At 40.7% G+C, this 27198-nt stretch overlaps 1 pseudogene; it reads left to right on the forward strand.

The window, feature by feature from the left end:
* LOC146598735 (cytosolic phospholipase A2 epsilon-like) lies at positions 1-25899 on the forward strand (annotated as a pseudogene).
* The last annotated feature ends 1299 nt before the right edge of the window (positions 25900-27198 follow it).

Below are 27198 nucleotides of genomic sequence, written 5' to 3' on the forward strand. Positions count from 1 at the left end.
ATGGGATCATACTGGAGCCTTCATGAGGTAAGATGGAGGGAGTTCAGACCCTACCTCATTAGAAATAAAGACAACCCGAGGTGAATTTGAGATTGTGATTCTGATGCCTAGATAAGGATTGGGAGCTTTTAGTCCAACTTGATATATGTATGTATGTATGTCAGACAGGCTGATAGCTTTTCTGATACCAGTTGCCCTGTAGAGACATTGTGCTAGTGCAGGGACGTTCAGCTATAGTGGGTGATCTGCATGGAGGTTGTGAAGCAGTCTGAGGTGTCTCAGAGGAGATTGGTGAGAACGCGGGCTGAATCTGTGATTTAGCACAAGCATTATACATGTTGATCTTGAAGAAGGCTCTTCATTAGTGCAGCAGTTGCCAGCTATGAGTATTGTCACAGATTGCATCCTTGTAGCTGTGTGAGCAGCCACCTGGTAGTGGAGTACGTAGGAAAGTCATTGATTAACATTCTGCTCAGTAGTGTCTCCCCCTTTTGAAAGGATGACCTTGTAGATCCTTAGTGCTTCTTTAAGCAGTTTGGGTAGACATTCACTCTGTTTATTTGTTCAGTCATGGTTAACATTGATTAACAACAAATAATCGTGGTCACAAAGATTGTTCTAGTTTGACATTTGTACTTGGCTGATACCCAAGAAAAGCTTGATCTGTCCTTATCCAGTGCATCTGAGAATGTTTTGGGTTCTCATGGAACAGAACCAGGCAGGAAAAGCCCTAAAACTTGTTCTTGAGCTCCAGGGATTTTCATGTACTGCCTCTGCTCTGCTCTGAAACTAACTTACTATTTGATCATGCACAAATTATTTAATCACTTCGTGCTTCCCTTTCCCAGTTGTGAAGTGGAGGTTAGAGAATTTCTCCATTTTAGAGGGATGTGTGTTATCATACGCATGCATTGATGTCTGTGAGGTGCTCAGAGACTTCAAATGTGGGACCCCCATGGCTGAACAAATAAACAGAGTGAATGTCTAACCAAGCTGCTTAAAGAAGCACTAAGGATCTACAAGGTCATCCTTTCAAAAGGGGGAGACACTACTGAGCAGAATGTAGCGATGACCTTAGTGTGGAAACCGCATGCACAAAGCTAGGAACGGGGTCATGCTGTCTGCCAGCTCTCCTGTTCCCCAACACTGAAACAGCTTTGCTGAGAAAAAGTAAAACTAGAGGTGGTGGTGATGGAGGACAGGAGAATTATTCCATCTAGAATTTGGATCCAGACAGAAGATGTTAAAATATGTGTCTCTGTTTTGGAGTGAGACATGAAATATGGATTAAGGCCTGCTTGAGAGAGGAGCTTGTATCTAACTTCTCAGTAACATCCAGTTCCTGAGTGGAAAAAGAAGAGGAAAAACATAATCTCCCTAGAGGAATTTAATGGAGTCAATTTTTTCAGGCAAAGAGTGGGAGAGGTAGGCAATTGCTTGCAGTGAAGCAATATCTAAAATTTCAGGTTGTAAAACCTGCAAGAATCAAGAATTTGTTCGGTTTATGTCTTGTTATTTGTCTTTCCTTCTATGTCTAACATTCCAACCAATGATTTTTCTGTAAATACCTAAAATCTGGTATGGATTGGGAAGTTCATTAACCTCTCTTCATAAACTATTTTATTCTATGTAAAGATTCTGCTGCATTTATGTTGGTAGTACCTCACTCAGTGAAGTTTCATTTACACCTATATGACTAATYATGATGCTTTTCAACATAATCAAGACATTGAAATCTGAAGCATTGTGATCACCTAAATTACTRAAGATTGTTCCCTAGCAGTTCTTTATATCACATTCATTCTCCTCTGCCTCACAAATATATCTGAGCACCTCACATCCTTCATGTGTTTGTTTTCCATCATTTCTGGGAGCTGTCAAAAATGCATTCTCAAGAAAAATTTTGAATGGAAATGGATTTTTAATTAAATTAGCTGAAGAAAGTATTTGTTTTCCGTGGGAAATTATAGCTTTTCATCAGAATTAATAATCTATTCTGCCTTTGACTGCATAAATTTCAAGAAGGGGCTTCTCAAGGGCATACATCCTTTCCTAGTTCATTCATAATGAAGTTCCAGCTTCATTACTAATAAAGGATACTTCTAAATTAAAAATGTCCTGTAAGGTAATGCAAGCACCATTTTTTTAAAAAAAACTGCTTTACTATGTTTTTTTTTCCCCATTAATGGCATCAACAGACAGAGAAATATTTCCTCTGTCTCTTTTTATAACTTTGTTAGGACATTTAAATTTCAAAGCAGCGCAAGTAGTGCATGTTCCAATGTTGCTGCACTGCTTTGAAAATTGCAACATGCACTTTGGGAGGGCAAATTTTATAAAGCAGAAGCAATTTAATATTTATACAGGTGATCGTTTTGTCCTTTTCTTGCAGAATGAAGAATGTCCATGCAACTCCCTCTCTGTAAAAATCATAAGAATGAGAAATCTGAGAAAGGCAGATCCGTGTAAGTATTAGTCATTCCTTGCAGTTCCTAGTAATTCAGTTCTGAAAGTGGTGCGTGTAACTGAGCACTATGACTTGTGCCTGTATATAAAGTACCACTGAGGTTTCCAGAATTGGTGCATATTTGAATTTGGACTATTCTTAGAATAGATTCGGTATCAACAACATCTTTCAGCTTATGGAAGTGTAACTGCTAATGGTAGTATCAGAAGTCTACTACGGTAAACGCAAAGTCTCTTAACTAAACTGGTAACTTCAGCCTAATGTGGTTGAGCAAACTCAGCTGCCAACGCTCAGTTACAGTTTTTGATGCACTGCAATGCAGGCCTCTGCTTCTGGCAAGAAGGCCAACACTGATATTGAGAAGTGACTGGGTAATGCCGAAACTGTAGCACTGCCTTTTGTACCAGCTCACAGGATCTTTTCTACAAACAGCATAAATATATACAGGTACTTTTGTAATTGCTTTTTAAAAAAGGCATTATATAGCTTATTGTCATACTTGTTTTTGTCAAGTATTTGCTGTATCTATCTCCTTTGAAATACTAGACTTCCAAGGCAAAACCAGTAAGACTGAAATATTTCTGGAGTGCTGGTAGAATGGGTGAAAGGGGACAAAGAGAGAAAATCTCAGTGGTTATTCATATAGGAGAAAACAAGTTAGATGCGTATAGATTCAGGACAACAGAAACACCTGTCATGAAGAGGAAGGACAAGATGGGAACATACCAGAGAGTAAGTGAATGTGTACATCTACCTATYGAGTAACACCAACTGAACTGAGCAAACCATTCAATTTTCCAAAAAAATCACTTTTGAGGAAAGACTAATCCTGTGGAAGGAAAAACCTACAAAAATACAGATATATAGGACTGAAATTGTTTTTARAGAAAGAGCTGATGAGAGAAAGTTGGAAGATGGCATAGAAATAGTTCTAACTGTAAAGAGTTGTCAGTGCTTTGTTGGAGTCATGGTCTGCTTAGACCAAACTGTAGTTTTTGGAACATTGCCTGTCAAAGATGAGTATGGTTTGCTTTTCTTCGGCTGTGCCATTGCGTAGCTAAGGGAGAGTTAGCATCCTCCTTTGTGCAGGACCGCTACCTACAATCCATATCTCCTTAGATTTTGCATGTCATTTTTAACATAGGACTCGGGGTTTACATTATACATCTCTAGCAGTCATCTATTACCATGTTCTTCAAACCTTTTCCCTTTGTGCTGGATAGAGGATTTCATCTGTATGTGGTGGTAGCATAACAACAAGAATTAGGCTACTGATGTCTGTCAGACTCTGATACAAACATGGCTTAATGCTTGTTCATTCACCAGAAGGCTTTGGTTCTATARGGTGCAGGTTATCAGGCAGCTACAACCTAAGCAGTACACCTTATTCCTCAGACACAGCTGTTGCAATTTCTGAGCATGTTTAAGTTTGACTAGAGTTTTCCTATCAAAAGTTGTAAAAACAATGATACCAGGTCAGTCCAAAGGTTTGTCTAGGTCAGCAGTCTCCAGAACCGGCCTTTGGTAAATGCTTTTGCACAGAGTTAACACAGGGTGATACTTTTCCCTGCCATACTGTCCCAAGAGATCTGTGGCTCAGAGATCTGGCTCTGGAGTCAAAAGTGATATCTGAATTTAATAGGCATGTCTAAAATGAYGCTCTTCCTCAGTGTCACAGGAAAATACCAAGGCTCTATCAGGATACTTTTCTTTGTGGAGGTTTATGTTGTTATATTGTTGATTAAACAGTTATTGACATTCCCTTTTACTCTTTCCCTTGCATGGGTAGATGAAACGCCTGCTTGAGGAAAGCYGGTCTTTTTCAGACTGTCCTGAAAAGACCTTTTCTACACATTATTTGGAGTTCTCTCTTGCACAGARACAAAGATCTCTTTGTACTTCTCCCAAACTGGCTAACAACAAATCACTGGCAGCTGCACAGCTACAGTCATGTCTTGCCTTTAAACTTCAAGAGCTTTGTCATCATCACAGTCCTTCATAAATGCATACACAGTTCCAGCAAAACCTGGATTCACTGCCCGCACAGTGCTATTTCTTTGCGACTGTACAGGATGGGGCATGAAGAGTTTGGAGGGAAGTGTTCAACTGGTTGTAGTTTGAATGTCGTCATCTGACTGGGCTGGCTTGAGGCATATGCAGAATAGGGAGCTGTAACACATTTCTAGGGGCAGCTACCTGCCCATGGCCCTGCTTCCTCCATGCAATGAGAACTGCCCTTACTGTTGCTGCTGTCAGTGAGAGAAGAGCTAGATGCAGCTAAGACACAAGGTCCGCCTGTCCCAGCAGGAGCCATCAGCAGTCAGGGCAGAAGCAACAAGCCATGATCCCAGGGTGTCCAGCCTTTCCGGATTCCCACCGCAGTGCACAAGGACATGAGAATGGCTGTGCTCAGTCAGCCCAAAGGTCTCTGCTACCCAGTGTTTTATAGTGGTCCAGTGAAACAAAATTTCTGCCTTTGCCATGGCTGAGAGACGTTCTAGGGTAAGGTCCCTTGGGAAGGAGCATTGCCACATTTGCAAGGCATCTCAGGTGTGTTCCTTATACTACTGGGTGCTCAGACAGGCTGCATTTTCATTAACAAAGGGAAATCYTAAAAGAAGCTGAAGAGAAGCATTCAGCAACAGGAATCTGAACAAAGATAGAGAAATAGCTATGTGGATAATTACAAAGTTGCAACAAGGCTTGTCAACAGTGATTTCCTAACTATTTTAGAAAACAAAATAAGCACATGTAAAAGCAATTGTTCATCATCAGAACCTCCTCCCTGTGATGTCATATCCTGAAACGAGACTTTTCTTACTGTAATTGTAAGCTGTTTAGATCAAGATCAAGGTCTAATTGCATAACTACTACAGCACCTGGAAAAATGGAGGACTGCTCTTAATGTTTATCATAACAAAGTCATAATCACGGTTAATAATATGGATAACAGATGAATGAGTGATCTCAATGAATGTTATATGAATCAGCCTGGTGGTTACAGTTTTCAGCAACCTCTGTTCCTTTCTGCCCAGCCTTCTCTTTGGTTTCATCTACTCATGTTATTCAAGTCTACTCTCACTTTTCCTCAATTCATTGCTACCATCTAAACATATGCAAAAAGCACAGTTTCCCTCAGATCACCCATTTTCTGTTCTTGAGTCTAATACATTATTTCTAGGTCTTTTTCTCCCTTTTTCCTCAAGCCTTAACAGGCTGTTGGCACAAACTCCAAGATGKGGGGTGTTATATAGATAGTTTCAGGTGTGTAAAGCATGTGCTATGTCATAAGCTATGTCATAAGTGTCATAAGCTGCCACTAAAATGAACCGTGTTATWCACAATCCTGTAGTTCACTAATACGTTGTTATTTGTTTAGGGATCTTAGGTAGGGCACTTCCTTGAAGCTGTGGAAATGATTCCATCTCTAGTGCCAGTGTCAATAGATTGTAAAGAGGTGCATGTGCTGCTTCTTATAGCTCTACCGGACTTCTGTATACCCTGTGTGTGTGAGAGTAACAAGCTGTTTTGGTGGTTAAAGGTATTATGTGGGATGTTCCCCATGCCTTGCTGCAGACTCTTGGTGTTACCTTGGAGAAGACGAGTTTCCTCAGAGCTTTAACAACTCATCTCTAAAACAAAGAATACAACAGGGGCATTGGGGGCCTCACAGGGGCAGTAGGAGACAAAATCCGTTGCTGACTGAAGGACTGGTTATAGGAGTGGKTTTGTTACCTTAGATAAATGGCTCAGCCTTGTCCCCGTCTCAAAGGCAGAAGGTAGGAGTAGCTACCATGCTGTAACACTGTATCAATGTAGGTGGTATTGAACCTGTTGTCCTTCATTGAATAGGATGGTCTAAAAAGCCTTTTACGGTGATACTGTGTTATCCTAGTAGACTTCATTATTCTTGCAGGTCAAAGGAGACTATTACTGAATGAGAAGTTGAAACAGGTCTTAAAAATGTTTTATAAATTCTTAAATAGTCAAAATCTGTTTTAAAATAACAGGTTTGAAAAGGGTGGAGGTACAAATGGTATGCATTTGTACYTTTTTAGTATTCTTTCACATGTGTCTAGGGGAGATGAAGTATATTGCAGAGRTGAGCCTTAGTCTAAAAAGCAAGGTGATAAGGCTTGTGGTATGTTTTAGTCCCTGTGGAARTCTCCCTGTTAGAGAGCAAAATGGAAACAAACAAAACTTCAGCACTTTGGGCAGGGTGGTCAAGGGTCTGGACCCAGGGTCTGGGAGCCCATGTGGTCTTCTCCTCGGTCCTGCTGATGAGGGGGAAGGATGGGAGGAGGAGTAGATGAATTATACAAATTAAAATTGGGTGCACCACTGGTGTTGGCAACGGAGTTTTGGTTTCCAGGATCATGGGACATTGTTTGAAGATCAGCAACTGGTGTGGAGAGACGGGATTCACYTCACTAAGCGGGGCACATGTGTCTTTGCCAACAGGTTGGCCAGCCTGGTAAAGAGGGCTTTAAACTAGGTAGGAAGAGGGAAGGGGAGAGTCATAGAGAGAGGGCTGTCAATAAAACACAACTCCAGTTGGGGGAGCCTCCAACRGGTGCATGCAGCTGGGGATGTGCGTGTGGGACATGGCTATGGGGGACCCCCTAAACCCTTCCTGGGAAACCTGCATGCATGTCTACCTCTCTGAAATGCCTGTACACCAACGCACACAGCATGAGAAATAAACAGGAGGAACTGGAGATCTGTGCATGGTCACAGGGCCATGATCTCATTGCAATCACAGAGACRTGGTGGGACAGCTYGCATGACTGGATGGCGCTATGTGCTTTTTAGGAGAGACAGGCCAGGAAGGTGAGGTGGTGGAGTTGCTCTTTATGTGAGAGAGCAACTGGAATGCATTGAGGTCTGCCTAGGGATGGAGGAGGAGGCAGTAGAGAGCTTATGGGTGAAGATCAAAGGGCAGGCTAGCACGGGGGACACTGTCGTGGGTGTCTACTACAGGCCACCTGATCAGGAAGTTGATGAGGCCTTCTACAGACAGCTGGAAGTAGCCTTACGATCACAGGCCCTGGTTCTCATGGGAAACTTCAACCACTCRGATATCTGCTGGAGGGACAACACAGCAAGGCACAAGCAGTCCAGGAGGCTCCTGCAATSCATCGATGATAACTTCTTCTCACAGGTGGTGGAGGAGTCTATGAAGAAGGGTGTCCTGCTGGACCTTGTCCTAACCAACAAAGAAGGACTGGTTGGAGATGTGAAGGTTGGGGGCAGCCTTGGCTGCAGTGACCAYGAGATGGTGGAGTTCAGGATCCTGCAGGAAAGAAGTAAGGCAAYAAGCRGGAYTGCAAYGCTGGACTTCAGGAGAGAAGACTTTGGCCTCTTCAGAGACCTAATTGGAGGAASCTCATGGGTTAAGGCCCTAGAAGGAAGGGGGGTCCAGGAAAGCTGGCTAATATTCAAACGTCACTTCCTCCAAGCTCAAGAGCRGTGCATCMCTATGAGTAAGAAGTGCAGCAAAAGGGGCAGGAGACCTGCATGGGTGAGCAAGGAGCTCTTGGCCAAATTCAGGCAGAAGAAGAAAACACACAGAATGTGGAAGAGGGGACAGGCTATTCCTGCTATAGGAATGCAGTCAGAGTATGTAGAGATGCAGCGAGGAAGGCTAAGGCCCAGCTGGAATTGAGTCTGGCAAGGAATGTCAAGGACAACAGGAAGGGCTTCTTCAACTACATCAGCAGCAAGAGGAGGACTAGGGAAAATATGGGCCYGCTACTGAATGGGGTGGGGACCCTGGTGAAAAAGGATACAGAGAAGGCAGAATTACTGAATGCCTTCTTTGCTTCAGTCTTCACTGTTAAGGGCAGCCTTCAAGAAACCCAGAGCCTGGAGGCAAGGGAGAAAGTCTGGAGAAGGGAAGACTTTCCTTTGGTTGAGGAGGATAGGATTAGAGACCTTCTGGGCAGGCTAGACATCCACGAATCCATGGGCCCGGATGGGATGCACCCATGGGTACTGAGGGAGCTGGTGGATGTTGTTGCCAGGCCGCTCTCCATCATCTTTGAAAAGTCATGGAGAACTGAAGAGGTGCCTGAGGACTGAAAGAAAACCAATGTCACTCTATCTTCAAAAAGGGGAAGGAGGAGGACCCAGGCAACTACAGACCAGTCAGCCTCACCTCCATCCCTGGAAAAGTGATGGAACAGCTCATTCTGGATGTCATCTCTAGACATATGGAGGAAAAGAAGGTGATCGGAAGTGGTCAGGATGGATTCACCAAGGGGAAATCCTGCTTAACCAATCTGAGAGCCTTCTAGGATGGAATGACTGGCTGGGTAGATGAGGGCAGAGCAGTGGACGTTGTGTACCTTGACTTCAGYAAGGCTTTTGACACTGTCTCCCATAACATCCTCCTAGAGAAGCTCAGGAAGTGTGGGTTAGAGGAGTGGACAGTGAGGTGGACTGAGAACTGGCTGAAAGGCAGAGCTCARAGGGTCGTCATCAGTGGCATGGAGTCTAGCTGGAGGCCTGTGGCTAGTGGTGTCCCCCAGGGKTCAGTACTGGGTCCCATCCTGTTCAACTTCTTCATCAGTGACCTGGCTGAGGGGACATAGAGTGCCTCCTCAGCAAGTTTGCTGATGATCCCAAGCTGGGAGGAGTGGCTGAGACACCAGAGGGCTGTGCTGCCATTCAGAGAGAGCTGGTCAGGCTGGAGAGCAGGGCAGAGAGGAACCTCCTGAGGTTCAACAAGGGCAAGCGCAGAGTCCTGCACATAGGAAGAAATAATCCTAGGCACCAGGACAAGCTGGGGGCTGACCTTCTGGARAGCAGCTCTGCAGAGAAGGACCTGGGAGTGCTGGTAGATGACAAGTTGAACCATGAGCCAGGAATGTGCCCTTGTGGCCAGGAAGACCAATGGTCTCCTGAGGTGCATTAGGAAGAGTGTTGCCAGTAGGTGGAGGGAGGTGATCCTRCCCCTCTACTCAGCCCTGGAGAGGCCTCATCTCAAGTAGTGTTTCCAGTTCTGGGCTCCCCGGTTCAAGAGAGACATGGAGCTACTGGAGAGAGTCCAGTGTAGGGCTGCAAAGATGCTCAGAGGGCTGGAGCACCTGCCCTATGAGGAACGGCTGCGAGAGCTGGGCCTCTTCAGCCTGGGAAGAGAAGACTGAGGGGGAGATCTTATCAATGTGTGTGAGTATCTGAAGGGAGGATGTCAAGGGAATGGGGACAAACTCTTTTCAGTTGTCCCGTGTGACAGGACAAGAGGCAATGGGCAGAAACTGAAGCACAGGAAGTTCTGCCTGAACATGAGGTGGAATTTCTTCCCTGTGAGAGTGACGGAGAACTGGACTAGGTTGCCCAGAGAGGYTGWGGAGYCTCCTTCTCTGGAGATATTCAAGACCCACCTGGATGCAACCCTGTCTAAYATGTTCTAGGTGACCCTGCTGAGCAGGGAGGTTGGACTAGATGATCTCCGGAGGTCCTGTCCAACCTTACCCATTCTGTGATWCTGTGAAGTGTATTCTGAAGACTCAGAGCAATGCCAGGGAAAGCTTTACCCACAGGCAAGTTTCACAGAGCTTGAGGACCTTTATCAATGATGGTCTTCAGAGAGGAGCTTCAGGCAACCTTTTWACTGAAATGAGGCTTTGATTACATTGTAGATAAGGGCCAAGAACYCAGATGTGATTTGTTATGTTGTAGGAGGCCAATGTAAAGAGTGTAGCAGAGTTCTGATGTGGCTGAGGTAGTCTGCATTGCTGAAAAGGCATATKTGAGTTTTGCAGGAGACTACAGATTCTCTCTCAGATACTTCGTGTTGCTGCATTCTCAGCAGGAGGTAACAAAGTGCATTATCGGCTGGCCAAGGTAGAAGAAACCCTCATTCACAAATGTTGGTGCTGGTGCTTCTATCAWATTCTGCTATTAAATAGGGAATCTTTTTGAAGATCTGCCTGTGAGAGGTATCCATCATTTCTTGTTTATTCAGGACCAATCTTTACTACCTTTCTTTAAATTTAGAGTTCCTTTCCAATTTAAGAACGGAACCTAGACAAGCGGTGTCATGGGTGTAAGTGTTCTTTGCAAGTCAGATAATTTTTCTTAAGGATTTAATTCATTTTTATTCACAAGAAAGTTGCTGTAGACTCSTAGATCAATTTTAGAGTCATCAAGGATTCTAGCCAGAAATATCAGCTCATTTAATTTCACTGTGAAAATAGGATTAGATGTAATCTTGCGATTAAAACTACAGTCTGGAGGCTGTGTCTTTTTCTGTGGTTTACTTTGATGTCAAATGAAGCTGATGATGGCATCTTTGTGGAAAGGACAGATATAAAATCAGAAGACTTGGCTRCCAGATGCAAAGCACTTGTTGGGAATGCATCTGCATCACAACRTTTACGTCAGGATGAACAATTTGCTGTAATCTAAGCTTTTAATGCAGACTGAATGAAGTTCCTGTCAAMTAAAACGAAACGATCAAACTCTATGCTCCATGTGTGTTACACCTTGCAGGTCCAAAATTTATTTCAGAAAATGCTGGCTGACATTTACAGACTTTGGGCTGAATTCTCAGGCACACGAAGGCCTATTTATGTTTTGGAGTAAACACCCTTGCTCATGGCTAGCTGTTCCAGTACATTATGGAATTCTCATCAGCATTGTGAGTGGTGTCTTTATTTTYGTATTAGTTAGTACAAGCTATCATACAAGGGAGCCTTCTAGTGAATCAATGAGGTGATTTATTGCACCCTAATTTTATTACTTAATTACAACGATATCCCCTATTACTTCCATGCTGTTTTCTCAAACATAACTCTTCCATCCCTGCCATAAAAAACAAAGTACTTAGATAGCTATCTATTTTTATTTAAGTGTACAGGATCTATAATCAGCTCCTGTAGATTATCAGTGCTAACTACTTCCCGTAAGTGAGACTTTGGCATACACTTAACCTCACTCATCATATTTGCAAATTCTTTCCAGTTTTGGTTTATACCAAGCCCAGAGAAAGAAGGACACCTCATGCCACTTGGCTGACCTTGTTCTCGTTATCATGTTGAGCTACGTCTTGTTGGTAGCTTCCGATTCAGTTCCAAATTTCACAAGAAAGAAAAGATCTGTAGAAGAGCTGTCCCTGCCATAAAGTGTATTTATTCAGAAGAGTATTGATTTCAGAATTCTGAATCTAAATGGAAAAAATCAAATCAGAAATACCACTGCAGTGCACCATGAGTGCTGCAGCTTAGCCTCAGTTTCTGCACAAGGCTGCATATYACATGAAGTGTAGCTTTTTTCAGAAAAATCCTGGAGGAGAATTGGGGGAAAATATCATAAGTACCTTTTCGTATAAAGCACATCAATAGCATTTTTCACTCAAAATACCAACATTTAAAAGAAAGATATACTAGTTTTAGCAAAACTTGAAAAAAAAAGTTTGTTTTCATTCCTTTATGTAATGAAAGGTCAATATTCTCCCAAAAGAGAAAACTTGTGAGTGTTAATTTGATTCAGCTACTTCTGCTATTGATTTTGTTTCCACTGCTATTTTCTTTGAAATGTGAGGCAGTTATGTGCATTGCTGCTAGCTTGGCTTCCATGATTTTTCCCTCTAATAACAGTTTCTTTAGATGCCCAGCAGTTCTAACTACCCACCATGTCTGCCTCAACAGTGTCAACTTTTCAGCGAAGACCTAATTTGCTATTATTTTACTCTTAAATGGAAACGGAGTATCTTTCTAAAACTTATTCTCAAATGATAGATGTGAGATTGCACCACAAATTGCGGGAAAAGGGGCTGAGGTGGAAAGAAGGAAGTCTGGTCTCATATTAATACCTCCTGGCATTAAAATGTGTGACTTTTTGGTTCCTACTGTTTGATTCCCTGACAGTAGTGAATCACTGGCAATGCTTATGAAAAGTCTAAAAATGAATGTACCTACAACAATCCATGGCTGATAGTCGCAATTCAACAAAAGAGWATATATATAAGGGTGATCTAATGACACCTTTACTTCTGTTATTATGCACAGATTTTGCAAGAACTCCATGTACCCATAATGTTAGTTAGGTAATATAATTTATCCTCTGTTGCTTCATTAAGGAGTTGGGGTGGGGAGGAGAAATTGTAGCACTGCTGTCTTGTGGGTATTTCTGCATTATATTGTGCTGCTTTTTGTATTGATTTCTTTTGATGATTTAAAATATTTAGATAGTACTTAGAGGCACTGGGTATGGATCTAAACCCTGTTACTTGGATGCTGTATGTATGTGTTTAGAAGGAAAAGCTGGTTCTAATGACTTTACTGTCTTATTTTATTTGTGTGAAGGAAAGAGGTTTGCAGTTGCTCTGGAGGCCTTGAGGCCTGTCAGCACCCATGGGTTATCTGGGAACSCACCACTTGCCCTGATGCACGGAATAAGAATTTCTACATCACATGCTATGCTGCAGTCAAGGCTGCCAGGGAGGCTGGTTAGTTGGTTTGTATGGCATATAGCTGATGTGCCTTGATTATTCTGTTTATTGCCTTCCAGCACAAACATAGGCACCATGYGGCAGCAAGTCCAGATTCCATGTGATACCTCTGAAGGTTCACCTGGGCTGGTCCTCTTTACTTGAAGCAGGTGCAAGTCTACCTTTTTTAYCACTGTTTGATACATACTTGGATAGGAATATCCTCTGAAATGAGACACCCAGAAAGTCTCTAGAATTTCTCTCACTGGAGCTGACTCTTTTACAGCTGGAGCTGTTCTTCTAATACGTGTCTTTGTTTATTTCCACACTGTCACAGGACACTTGCAGATCTACTGATCATTGTCATCTCTGTAAAAATCRCTCCGGTGTTAGAGGACAGAGTATTACCATGTCCTTGGTCAGTTTCTGTGCATTTATTTATTTATTCATTTTAATGATCAAACCGAGTTCTTCAATTCTTCTAGCTCTTGCTCATATATCAGGCTGTCTAAGGCAGTCCTCTTTAATCTGGACATGCTGTAATTGTACCAGCTATTGAAATTAAACCTTTCACAGTGGTTCAAGTGATAGGAAGAGAATGGAAGCAAGCTGACAGAAGGCACTGTGCATCTGCTTGTTCCTATTCAGGGCTCTGAGTGTATGAAAAGAAATCTCAGCGACGAAGATTATCGTTTGCATTTACCTTTAGCATTAAATATTTGAGGTCTGCTCCAAAAATTGTCTAAATCTGTGTTGTGTACAACAGTACAGTTTGCTGGCTTAATTTGTTATTCTTCAGGCAACGCTCTGGCTGCAATTGGCTGTTTCTGGATTCAGATTTCCTTGTGCCTAGCTGCAGTCTTCYCTCAGGCTATGTCGAGACTCAGGCCTCACCAGCTACCGAGTACGCTGCTGTTATTTGTGATCATCAAGTTGTGGGACTTTGGTTTGCTCTTATTAACGGTGAACAGACTTGTTATAGACTGGACTGACTCCTCAAGTTTGCAGTAAGTTTGCTGTGTTCAGAGAGGATGAAGGATTGCGTTAAGATTTCACCACAGCCCTGTTTAGATGTGAAATTACAAGTCAGAAGTTCAGAGCTGGCTTCTCTGAAACTCTGAAATTATTAAATACATATCTTTTAAAACAGGATTCTAGGTAATACGTATGACAAAGAGATATCACAGAGTATAAATGAATAAATTCTCTGAAAACACAAATTAATTGTCAATAATTAGCAGGTATAGTTACTGAAAAAAGTGCTATTCCTGTTCTTATCTGCTTCTCTGGCACTGTCGGAGGATATAACTACGCAAAGTCAATGATTACTTTTTTAACAGTTAGAAKTTAATGTAAGGCAAAGAATTTGTAGAAAATATTGTTGAAAAAAAGAAATGATTTTATAACCTTCTTGACCAACAAATTGTTACCTAAAGGTACCTTGCACATATACTGTATTTTAAAGTTGTGGTAGTAAGCCTAAAAATAGCATAATATTACATTAAAAAAAATCGGGAGGTCTGAATTTGTCAAGTTAAAGTAATTTCTTTCCTGCTATGGGAAGTAAGAGGTAAACTATCAAATGCATGCTGAAAAACTGGAAGATGTTTCATGGTCAAATTCTATCAGAAGAGTTAAAAGATAAATCATGCATAAAATAGTTCCAGATATGCTTTAAGTCATACCTATTCACAAAAGTAACACCACAAGTTTAAAGAAAGAATGARAATTAAGGGATTGGTAGAGAAAGAAAAACATAATTATTGATAAATAATTACTGATAAAGCACTCTCTTTTTGTGGGTCCTGTGGAAATAATAATAATAGTAGTTATTATTTGTATGTTTTAAATCATGAGAGGTCAAAGCAGATTACAAAATAGGGAAGGATCATTATTGCAGTTTTATAGATGGGAAAGGCAGATAGAGAATCAAGATAAATTCAGGTGGAAATGGTTGCCCAAGGTGACTTGGCAGGCTTGAACAGAGCTGGGATCAGAGCCAATATGCCATGAGACCTTTTCCAGGAGCTTACCCACGTGTTGGAAGATGTAGTCTGTTCCCTCATCACAAGGACTAGGCTACAGCAGTGTGTGGGCAGCAGACCAGAGAGGGAAGAATCTCTGTACTCAGCCCCCCATCAGCTCTTCTGGTCCCCCCTTCAAGCGCTAAGGACAGTTAGCCACTTGCTTTCAGTATGATTTGTTTTTGAGAGTACTGACCAGAAAACGCTCAGAGTTTATTGAATATTTTGCTCCTTAAAAAAGTTTTCATAAAATGTCAACCTTTTACTTCACCATCACAGAGATCTGTTGATTTACTTTGAATATAGGACATGTAAATAATGTATATTTTTTTAAATAAAACTATCTCTGCGTTTGTTTTTCTTATCAGCGCCTCTTACTGCAGTAACTTCTTTGAAACTCCATTTAGGATCAGAGCTTCCACCTGATCGCCAGAACAAGTAGTAGTGTTGTTGAGTAATGTGGGACAAGTTATATGAAAAACAGTATCTCCTTTATGCAGCTTGCTGTCTATACAGTGCTATAAGCCTATGTTCTAAAATTTTTATGGAAATTTGTTAGTTACAACATATTTTTTAAAACACAGTTAGTCAAACTGATTGCTATGGAGCACTCAGTGCACCACTGAGGCATAATTTCACTGAGCCCTGTTCCAGCCTGGATCTGTTTTGATGAACTTCTGAAAAATATAATCAGTTGAAGATGGGATTCCTGGGACTGTTGTCCTGAGGCAGCTCTCCTGGTACATGAAGACTTCTGACACGCTCCTGTGGAGCTGGGAGCCTGGATGTCCTTGGAGATCTCCCCCGAGTAGACACTTGATGCTACTGTGAGGTACTGACAGCTGGAGGGTCCTGGCTTGAGCCCTCGTTTTAGGCTTTGAGGCTCCCAGCCAAGCTCACTTTCAGTTAGTACATTTTCAAGCCAAATGTTGATCTAAATTCTGTAGCAAATAATTAGGCTTTATATATTCTTTCAAGAATTATTAGAAGCAACAAATTGCCCGGAGAGCCCTTTCTACTTCCCATGCAACAACTGCGTGGTGCAGCCGTTAGTGAGTAAGCACGCCACATATGTCACTCCTAGCTGGCGCTGAGTAAGTTAGGGATTTTAAGTCAGTCAGTCACTAAGAGAATAAGCCAATTCATTTAGCCAAATAATGACAGCCTGTAATGGAATCACAGTTAGGAAAATTGATCTGCTATTCATCAATTTTCAAATTTCATTTGTTTGAACCATGATGCGCTGCATTTTAGTATGTGCCCTTAAATTGGCAGCAGCCTTTCTATCGCTGTCTTTTGACAGCAAACTGCAGACTCAGCTTTACTACTACTTGCCATCCATCACTTACTAATTTCTTCCAGAAATGAAAGGTGTCAAAGTTACCCTGAATATTTGGATTCTGGATGATCTTCTTTTAAATACACTTGTCCAGTCAATTGTCTATACAGTTTAGTTACGGTTCTTCCTGTGATTCATCCTGAATTTTTAAGGCTCAACATGGTAAAGAGATCCTGAACAAAGCAATCATTTGTCATCTCTGTAGTTTGCTCTATGAAGAGATTTATTCTCTTTATTTTGGTAAAAGAAAGCATATTTTTTAGTCTCAGGTTATTTTGTTGTTTCATTGGGATAGCGTCTGAAACTAGGATCATGTGATAAAATATTTCACTTGTTTCTATCGTGTTGGAGTTTTCAATTTCTATTCCAAAATTGTGTCTATCCTAATTTCCACCTGCCTAATATTTGATAGCTAACTCACAGTGTTAAGCATTTTAATTTAATTAAATGCAGTAATTTATTTATTCATAGATAGAATGATAGAAGGAAATCTATCATCATCATAGATTTTCTAGAATCTCTAGGACTCTTTATATAGCCACACTGAGGGGTTCAAATAAAGACAACCAAACCCAGCACAACAGTTATTTTATTTCCTTAAGTTCTGGGAATTTTTAAAGTACAATATGAAAAGGGAGATGAGGTCTTTCCCTGGCCACCTCTTCATCAGGAAGGGGAACAGTGAAATGATGGAGCTTCTCCCCCAGTGCCTAAGTCAGCATATAGCCTGGGCATTGCTAATGAGGAACAGCTTATTCCTTGGCCCCTTGCTTCATCTCTAGAATTTTCCTGGAAATTGATGTGGGATTTGAGTGACTCTGGTGGCGAATTGTAGCTTTGTGTGCAGGGTCTGTGGTACCCAGATTGCATGGAGGGACTTTTCACAAGTCCTCCAGTTTTGCTACGGTTTTGGAGGTCCTCTAAATCCAATCCTTGATAAACTAAGCCCAAAAGGTGTTTTCAGTGGATGTCAAATAGTTCACTTGAGGTTGTCCTTAAATCCAAGTCTAAGAAGTAAATGTATAGGTGAGGATATGATAATATATTTCCTTTCTTTTCCCTAGGACCTTGTATCAGAGCACCGACTGGTCACACAAGGATCTGTCTGGACCAGTTAGTGAAGTCTGGAGGCACATGACCAAGTGCAAGCTGAGCAGCTTTTCCTTGGAAAGCTTTAAGTACTATGACAAGGAACTAAAGCTGCAGAAGCAAGCGGGATACCAGATCTCTAGCATTGATTTGTGGGGGCTTCTACTGGAAAAAGCATTAAATGATGGGGCACTGTGCATATGTGTTCCCTATCTGTTACTGAACACTACTGTATGGAAAATGAAACCCTAGGGCCAGGTGCTGACTTAATAGAACACCAGCATTATCCAGGCAGATGATTTCCCCTGACTAACAGGGCATTTGGCCCCATGTGTCTCTCAGCACATAATTACCAGCTCCAAAGAGGCTCACTAGAGCAGGAACCTGTATCTCCTTCTACCTGTGTGAGTATATGATCTCCTAATAGCAGAATTTTCTTGCTTTCTTTTTCTCTTTTCCTCCCTGTAAGAAATTAAATAATCTGTACACAATGGATGCACTTACTGGGAGAAAAGATAGCCTTTTGCACAACAAAATGTCCCACAGCTCATCACTAACTTAATGAGCTTATGTGGACATATAAATGTTCAGATCTTTTTTCTTTTTGTTTAAAAAGTGCATGGATACAAAATGAGTGAAGAGAATATGAAAACGTAACTGGAACAAATGTTTATTATTCTTTAATCTTGCAAGCCCAGACACAAAGAATGAGAAGTCCTTAGTTACACACTTGGTCTTTTTTTGGTCAATTCACAGAAAAATGATCATAAACTTTCAGATGAGCAAGAGGCATTGGATCAAGGTCAGAATCCTCTACCTAGCTACATGACCCTCAACATCAAAGAAGATTACATACAGCCTTGCAGAGTTTAAAGGTGATGGCAGAACTGAATTGTATCTGGGCTCGGCTGAGGTATGAATGACTTGCATTGCTGGTTAAAAAAGGCCTTGCATCCCTTTGCACATCTGAACTCCAGTGTCACGTCCTCTTCCTCTTTCAATTTCTTTTATGCCCAGACTCTCTGAGGAACCCAGCTTCTATGGGTAGGAGAAATTTAGGGAAGGCTCTTCAGGACAGCCAAGACACACCCAAGTCAGAGCCTTGGTTTCCATATGTAGAATAACATAACAGCCAATTTTTTGGTATGAACTTCATTTCTGTCTTATCTGGAGAGACTCTTTGGAAAGTTTTGTATGAAGACCTTAAGGAAACATTGCCTGAGTGAGTGGCTGAAACTAGATGAACAATAATGCCTTACCGTGACGAAAACCAGTCTGTGATCACCTTGCTGATAGGGCTTGTCCTGCAATTGCTTCCTTGTCATTTCAGAGCTCTGCCTGAATGGCGATAGGGATGGGATTGAGATTTAAAAGTCCATTTTGTGGACATTTTTGTGTCTCTGCTTGCAGAATGGGTGGAGTTCACCCCTTATGAGGTGGAATTCTTAAAATACGGAGTCTTCATTCATGCAGAGGATTTTGCCAATGACTTCTTCATGGGTTGCCTGATGAAGAAGCTCCCTGAATCTAGGATTTGCTTCATGCAAGGTGGTATGGTCACTTGGGAAAATTTAAATTGAGTAAAAATACATTTGCTAAAAAATAATAAAAATATATAAAAATTACATATTAAATTATTATATATTGAGTTATTATTTTTTTATGTATATTGTAAAAATACATTTGCTAAAATACAGTTTCTTTATACTGAAATCAGTGCCCTGCACCATGCAGAACTGAAATATGTACAATAGGTTGTTCCCAACTCTGACTGAATTTCTCGGACAGTTACTGGAGATGGGCTAACTAGGTAGAAAAGTGCTCAAAGAATGTTTCAAATAATGCTATTCACTTCCGCTTTTCAGGTGACTCTTAAGTCTGAAATTTCAGGGCTGTTTAAGAGTGCCTTTTTTATTTTTAAACAGTCAGCAGCAGAGTTTCACATGGGAAATATTCATATACTGAAACTGGAATCCTACGGCCAAATTTGTCTATGAATGGGCATATTCTAAAACAAAAAGGAATGTTATTGCTGAGGTTATTATAAAATACAGCAATTTTGAGTAGTTTCCCAATTGTTAATAATATTTTTGCAAGTTTAATAGTGTTCTAAATCCTTTATAATTTTGCTAGCATGATTAAATCAGTGAGTTTTGCCATCCTTACCTTGGTAAAATGTGTTGGCTTCCAATAATGGTTGAAAGACAGCTTTGAGGTTTTTATGCAGTTCTTCTTGATTTAATTTTACGTACTGCTAGGATTCTCTACCGTACCCCTTTATATCCTAGTTCTCTGGAGTTAAGGTGCCTGTAGAAGAGTCCTTGAACTCTGTACAGTAGATGCATTACATGTAAATAAGTATGACACACTACAGGACACCAAGGATACCAGTGATAGCCATGGCCAGTAAGAAAATGTTTTTTCTTACTAGCTGAAAAAACTATATAAACAGCAACATGGTGTGATATTCCTTATTTGGTATGCAGAGGACTTGTACTCCTCAATGTGTGATGCAAAAGGAGTCCAGAGCCATATTAGTACAATCATGAGAAAATATCTGGATATGAAGAACAGAAGCTTGTGTTCAATCTTGTATTTAATTCTCAAAACTTTAATGGTTATACTTGGAGCTTTTAGCAATGTGGTGAGTTAAGAAAGAAGTGACTTAGAAAGATACTGTAGACAGCTGTAAAATCCTGAATCAAGTGGAGAAAGTGAGTAGAGAATTTAAATTCCCTATGTCTTACTGTACGAGAATAAGGGGCACAAGGTGATGCAATGGGAAACAAGTCCAGACCAGTCAGAGTGAAATCATAGAATTCATTGGCAGGAGGTGTCCCAGGAGCCACAAATATAAATAGGTCCAAAAGGGAGAGGACAAATTCATAGAAGGTAAGGCCACTGGTGTCTCTGAAATGTAATGGTTCAGATGCAAGAGCTGGCTGTGGAAGTACCAAATCCAAAGATTTGTGAGATGCTGGGAGAGTGCAATAAGGAATAAATCCCGTTATACTTGCTTGCCATTTACTCGTTTTCTTCCTTTAATCACCCTCTGGTGACCACTATAAGTAGGAAGTAGATTATGGAGCTAGGTGGGGCTGCTGAGCCATTCTTCTGAGAACTCCTACCTCATTTGCAGTTTTGCAACGATGATGGTGTGGTCTAGGCAAACCAAGGTGGTCTGTTAGCAAAGAACACAGCCCCCCCCCAGTCTAGGCCCAGTCCTGATCCTAATACCTGAATTTGGCAGGTGACCCAAAGATGTAGATGCATCTTCAGGAAGGATAAGATGCAGAGTAACATTGCCACCTAGCGATATAAGATATGTGCCCTCTTGATTTGCACTTCAAATGTACTATATCAGGTATAACATGATACTTTAAGGCTACAAGTGAGGTGTCGTTTAGTGGAAGAGGTAATATGTTTTATAAGAGCAGTGGCTAGAGTTGGAAAGAAAAGATGAGCTTTTGGGGATACAAGACCCTCGCGTTTGCAGAAGAAAGGCTAGGGTGCCTGAAAGCTTGTCTGTTTTTCCATCTCTGTCAGCCTGGAAAAAGATGTTTCCTCTCCTTACTGTTCTTAAATCCGCTAGTACAGGTACCATGAAGAGGCAGTGAGAGAGATCTAGACAACATTACTATGTTGTCATGACTGAGTCATGGGGGGGACACCAGTGTTTGGAAGATATTAAAAATGCTCCTGCCAGGAGAGCAGAAGGAGTGATGGAGTGAGAAGGCACCAAATGAAGACAGGAGAAATGAGAGTAGTTCTGTTTTCACTTCAGGCCTGCATGGTAGCTTCTCAACCTGCAGGCAACTGAGATTATGTAGATGAAAACTGGCCAGCAGTTATCTCCAAATGAACTCTGACAGCCCAGCTGAGTGTGGAGAATGTTCCTATCTCATTTCTTAATCATGTATTTTTAATATTTCTCAAGCAAGTCCCATTCCTAATACTGTGAAACAGAAGAAGCTTTTTTTTTGTCCCACTCCAAAAATAAGCTAGGTTTAAAAGGAAAATGCATTTCTATTATTAAATTTTGGAATGCATAATTATTGCATTGTGGAATTCAAATTATTGCATTTTTTGCAATGTATGGCTTTTGCAAAGCTTTCACTGGTATGGATTTTCAAGGCAAAACTCACCACTGCCATAGCTGGAGGAGTTCTTCTGAAGGCCACAACAGAGCCGTGGAAGAAGTACTTTTCAAGCTCCAAGAGGCTTTTGGAGATTTCTGCACTGGAGACATTTTTAGATATTAGAACAGAAGTGGAAAAAGGACTGTGGGAATGACAATCAAGGAGAGGGAGATGTCTCACTCAGAATATCATGCGGCAAGGGAAAACTTACCAGGGATATTGAAGATCCCTTTTTTATCAGGGTACTACCCTGCACACTGTCCCAAAGTATGCTCCAACTGCTTGGATCTTGGCTGTTCAGGGGCAACCTCCAAACCTTTTGACTTTGTAAATGGTTGTATACATTAGACCAAACCCTCACGTTATGCGGAATGGCCTAGTTTTACTCTCTGATGACAAATACTGTAGGACAGGAAAATATGCAGGCTAAAAAATCTTGGTTTGCAATATTTTGATTTAGATGTATGTGACAATGAACTGCAGTAGCTAAAGACTTGGCACAAAATGCCTTCTCCTATAACCAGTTGGATGCCTGACACTCGTCAGATCCTTCAGAAAGATTCTCACTGAGGTGCACTCAACTCAGAACTGTTGAAGTTGGTTGGTTATACTACTATTTTTATTTTATCTCTTGTCTTATGAATCTTTAAATGACTGTTATGTTCAGATACAAATAGTATTAAATTCTTACAAAGGTTTTTTTTTAATATCTTGAAGCTGGAGCCAATATTGTACTGCTCCTTCATACTCGACTGTCACATTGCTAGTGATACGTAATTGGGTTTCTGCTCTCATGTCTGAACTCGTTCTTAGCAACATTATTTCCATAAGTTTCCTTTGGATGAGCCTATGTAGATGATGATCTGTAACCAAGTATAAAACTGTTGAAGTTTTTAAACCGGATTATCTTTGCCAGGGGCCTTTCAGTGAACCTACATGTTGTTGCAAACATCTCAGTGTTCTCTGTCTGCCTTGGCAGATCACATTTTTTGAGTATTGTTGTTACAGAGTTGGATATGTCAATTATCTGGAACTGTGTTTATATATATATACATATACATATACATTTATTCGATTTGGCTGTATCCATTTATGTTCCTGGGAACTGTGGTGTTTGAATGTGACTGACAAGTTTGATTTATGTGCTCTTCTTCACTTCCTCCAGAGAGGTGTTGCAGAACAGTGAGATCAATCAATGCCTTTGATAGAAGGTCTTAGGTCCTCATTCCCAACCTCATGAATTGCTGTTTAACACAGTTCTTTTCCTCTGCTCTTTTTCCAAGTGTCTATATCTCTTAACAGCATTTTTGTCAAAGCCAGTTTAAACTAATCTTGGAAGAACCAGGTCCAGATTCTCAGCCTCCACTAATTTACACACAGAGAATCCAACTATGAGTTCTACCAAATAATAGATCTTTTTCTTTTCCAGATTTAAGTAGTATTCTTCCACTCTCATTTTGTTTTCTAGGGAATATGCTTTACTGAATGTTTATTCTCTTCCCATTACTACTTTAAGATTGATATGATTGTATGTTGCCACATTATTAGGATCTTCTCTGCTTTAAACTAATGTTAGATACCTTTGGTGTTTTAATTATTACAAAGAACTGCATCAAGACAATAATTTGTTCATATTCTCTACCAACCAGCAGAGCCTTTTCTACCAGCAAGGAACAATGGGTGGGAGACTTACTTGGTGACCCCTGAATGTGGCATCATGGGTATTGTTTGGCAGTTCTTGACGAAGCGGGTGACGGTTTCAAAGTTCTTCAGCTTCCTAAAGGAATTCCAAATGCACAAGAATACCTACAGAGCAAAAGCTTTTGTATAAGGAAAGGTGAAAAAAAAAATGAATTTTAATTTTGCCTGGTTAGATGGTTTGACATTTTTGTTAGTGAAAAGAAGGTAGAAGATGATCAGGCTTTAATCTTCACTTGAGAAAAAAAAAAATTCAAGGTAACTCATTAAATGTCATCCAGTTAAATCAGCTGGACAGAGCTGAACATCCTTAACAGAAGTGACTTTAGATCTCAGTCACTTTTTCACTGGCCTCGAGTAAATTTGCAAAACAACTCCAGTTCTGGTATAGCTCTGTTTTTACTAAAATTAGAATCTGAACAGTTACTCCAAGAAATCCCTATGTTCCAGAGAAGGGCAACTCTTGCTAGTCAAGGATGGGGGAAGAGCTGTATGAGAAGGGAAAGAGCTCATCTTTTTACCTTGGACAAGATCTCTTTTTTTCTGAGTCAAGGTTGAGCTTCAGTAAAGCAGCAGGGTCTTGGAAGAGCAAAAGCGATGGGGAGACAAGTTATGTTGTATTCCTCTTTTGCTAGCCAACCAGTAGATCTATCGCTTCTGCAGTGTCACTGAAATAATCACTGAAATAAGAAATATTTCCTTTTGAATACCATACTAGATAATTCCCCCAACCAGCTGACACAAACAGCAGTGTTCCTGTGCGTAGCAGATACAGCTGGATACATTCATACCAGCTACCCACCACTCATGAGGCCAGAGAAGAAAGTAGATGTTGTCCTACACTCAAAGTATTCTTCCAGATCACAGACATGGGTGTGAGGACAACTCTGTTTTCTCCAATAATAACCACTGTCTTAGCCCTCTTTAAAGGAGTCACAGTAATTTACATAGAAGAAACTTACTGTAGGAGAAAAAAATCTGGACTGACAGTTCCAGTTTCTTAGATGTCTAGATTTTATGGTGAGGCTAAAATACTGTGGCAAATTCCCTAAAGAGAACAAAAACAGTATCACATTTCTAAAGTTTTTATTTTAATTAAAGCTATGGTAGATAATTGGATATTTCCTAGTCCCATGTGCTAATGGAACTTCAATATAGCTGGCTACATCTTTTCTGCTCAGTATTTTTCTGGAACCAGTACCACCACTTAGGAACTCATTTTGTCTCTGTACAAGAACTTGCTATTTTTTTCAAAGTCATGGTGAAGAATGTCCTTTGATGTCATATTTTCTGTTTCAAATACCGCCTAACAGCTTGGCCTAGAATTCCTGTTACTTAATATGGGTAAGACACAGCTTCTTAAACACTAGAGAAGAGTTTTCATAAGTGCTGACCAGATTCAGGAGCAAATGTCTTGTTTTCCAAAGAGACTGACACATCTGCAAAATTCAATTAACATTTCAGTCAAGATGTTTGTGCAATGATGCCTACATCACTTTTTACAGTAATCTTTTAGCATCTGAGGCAGTTAGGGGCTTAGATTTCCTGCCAAGTTAACAAGATGTTTGTACCTTTGTGAATCTGCATTTAAAAATACACCATTTCAGATTCCTGGCCTTTCTGCTGATTTTAGGATTTTTTTTTTCCAGTAGTAGGCATGTTTTTGTGCTCTAACTACCTTGCAGATAGTTGCTGAGGTGGAGGCAGGACAACAATCAGAAGTTCAAGTTGGGTCTTGAAATGTTGTTCTGTTCATAACTCATAGCTAATATCTCACAAAAGAGACAAAGACCAGAAGAAACACTAACAGTGAGCACAGGTCTCTGGTCTTCGTGAGATGTGTAGAGTACTGAAGAAAGTTGAGGGAACAGCATTCCTGACTGACTTTTTCTGTCTCAGTGCAGCCTTTGGAAGAAGCCTCTAAGTACTTCTTAAAACAGGGAATCCCATTTCCCCAAATTCACCTAAGTGCTGAAGAAGAGAAGTATCTAAAGGAGTGTTATATCTTTGAAGACAGAGAGACCCCCTGGGTGCCCGTAGTGGTATTTTTCCTGCTGGTCAACGCGGATGGGAGGCTGGGGGAAGCCCAGAGGTGCGTGAGCAACCTCATCCTCGTCCTCATCCTCCAGGCAGTGGGAGCAGGCGCCGAGGCTCTCTGAGCTGCTCCTGAGGGATGGCACCACGCGTTTCTCAGGACGTGGTATACTCGCCACCCTGCTGCAACTGACAGTCCTGTTTGCCCTTCGCCAGCCACAGGTCTGGCAGGGACTTTCCTCCATCAGCTCCTCTGGCTGCCAGGTCCCTCTGGAGGCTGCCAGGTCCCTCCAGAGACCGCTGGCCCCTCTGCACCAGCCTGGAGCAGAAACACCAGAGCCTGCTTGAAAGACAACGGGGAACTAAACCTCTCAGCACAATTGCTGGAGAGAAACCTCCCTTTTTGCCAAAATGGACCACAACTTAAAAAATACTGGGACCACAAAAGTGTCCTATTAACGGTCTGTCTTTATTTGCAGGGATGAACGCAGCTTGGCCGAGATGGCACAGGGTAGCGTGGACATTTCCAGCCTGCTCTCCCCGTACTGCACAAACAGCTTTACCCACACGGAGGAGGAATTCAGCAAGTTGGTAAAACTGACCAGCTACAACATTCAGAAAAACATTTGGTTCTTCAGGCTTTGAGTTCAGTGATAGAACAAAAGAAAAAATAAATACCATTCCAAGTTTCAGAAAGTTATTTTGATCATTTCTTTTTTCCTTGCAAAAAAATCAAATCCTTTTTTTGTGAATGAACAATACAGACTTGGGAAAGTAATAAGATTTTTCTTAGCTTGTGGTTCCTCTCTACCAAGCTGCAAGCCAAGATAAACCAATTAAATAAAATAATGATTAGCCTCATAGGTGCTTATTTAATTTGATTTTCACTGTTAGACATGTTATATGTGTGCGTGTGTGTATATGTGTATATATGTATGTGTGTGTATATATGTATATACACTAAATGAAGAGTTGCTAGGAAATATGAGACATATTGACAGCTTTTAAATGCATGAATGGAGGACAGCAATGCAAATTCTTTTAAAATTTACTATACTGGTAAAAATTACCGGTAAAGTAGATAAATAAGCTGTAGGTGTTTTATTTATTCTAAACTTAGTGCAAACAGAAAAATACGTAATAAATCTGGACAGTTTTAAAGAAATAGAGAAAAACGTGTTTTATTTTATATTTCATATTAGCATGAAATTTAGTGCAAGTAACATGGAAAACATGGAATACATAGAAGTTATAGAAAAGAGAGTTCATGTGGAAATTACATGTTTTTCTATACTTTCAAATTTACACATTTTATTTCAGTTTGGAAAATCCCCTGGAAGTGACTTTTCCAAACTGTTGTGAGGCAAGATCAGCTCTTATGGTGCACATGTAAGTCCCTAACCTGAAGTTGTGCTTTTCAGTAAGGACTCATGGCATTAAGTGGATCCAGCTTGGCATCTAGGTCCCATTAATTTCAACAAGTTTAGTAGTAGTTCCTGTTAGTATAATGAACATAAAAATAGTAAAAGCCTTCATTTATGAAGGATTTTAATAATGCAAATAATCTGTAAAATGTTTCATTACAATGGAGATGTTGATCTAAAAAAAAGATAAAATGTTTCAGTCAGTATCATCTGCCCTTAATTACTTCAAATTTGAATGAAACTCAATAACCTATGTTGAAGTAATGTGTATTAGTGCAGACAGAGCTGTAAGTGGTACATTATGAATTATGCAGTTATAGCAAAAACAGAAAATAACTCCTTAAACAGAATCTTAAAACAAATGTGAAAAAAAAAAAAAAAAAAAAAAAAAAAAAAAAATTCCCTTCTCTCTATCACCTCCTTTTTCTTTTCCTTCTAGCATTCCTCTATGACTTGGAGCCCTCATCTTCTTCAGACTCCCATGCTCATCTTCAGTGCCTTCATCTTCCTTAGAGATAATAATGTGTCCTTCTCCCAGCTGTTTTTTCC

Source organism: Rhea americana, unplaced genomic scaffold (assembly GCF_003343005.1).
Source record: "Rhea americana isolate MKP2758 unplaced genomic scaffold, rheAme1 scaffold_155, whole genome shotgun sequence".
NCBI lineage: Eukaryota > Metazoa > Chordata > Aves > Rheiformes > Rheidae > Rhea > Rhea americana.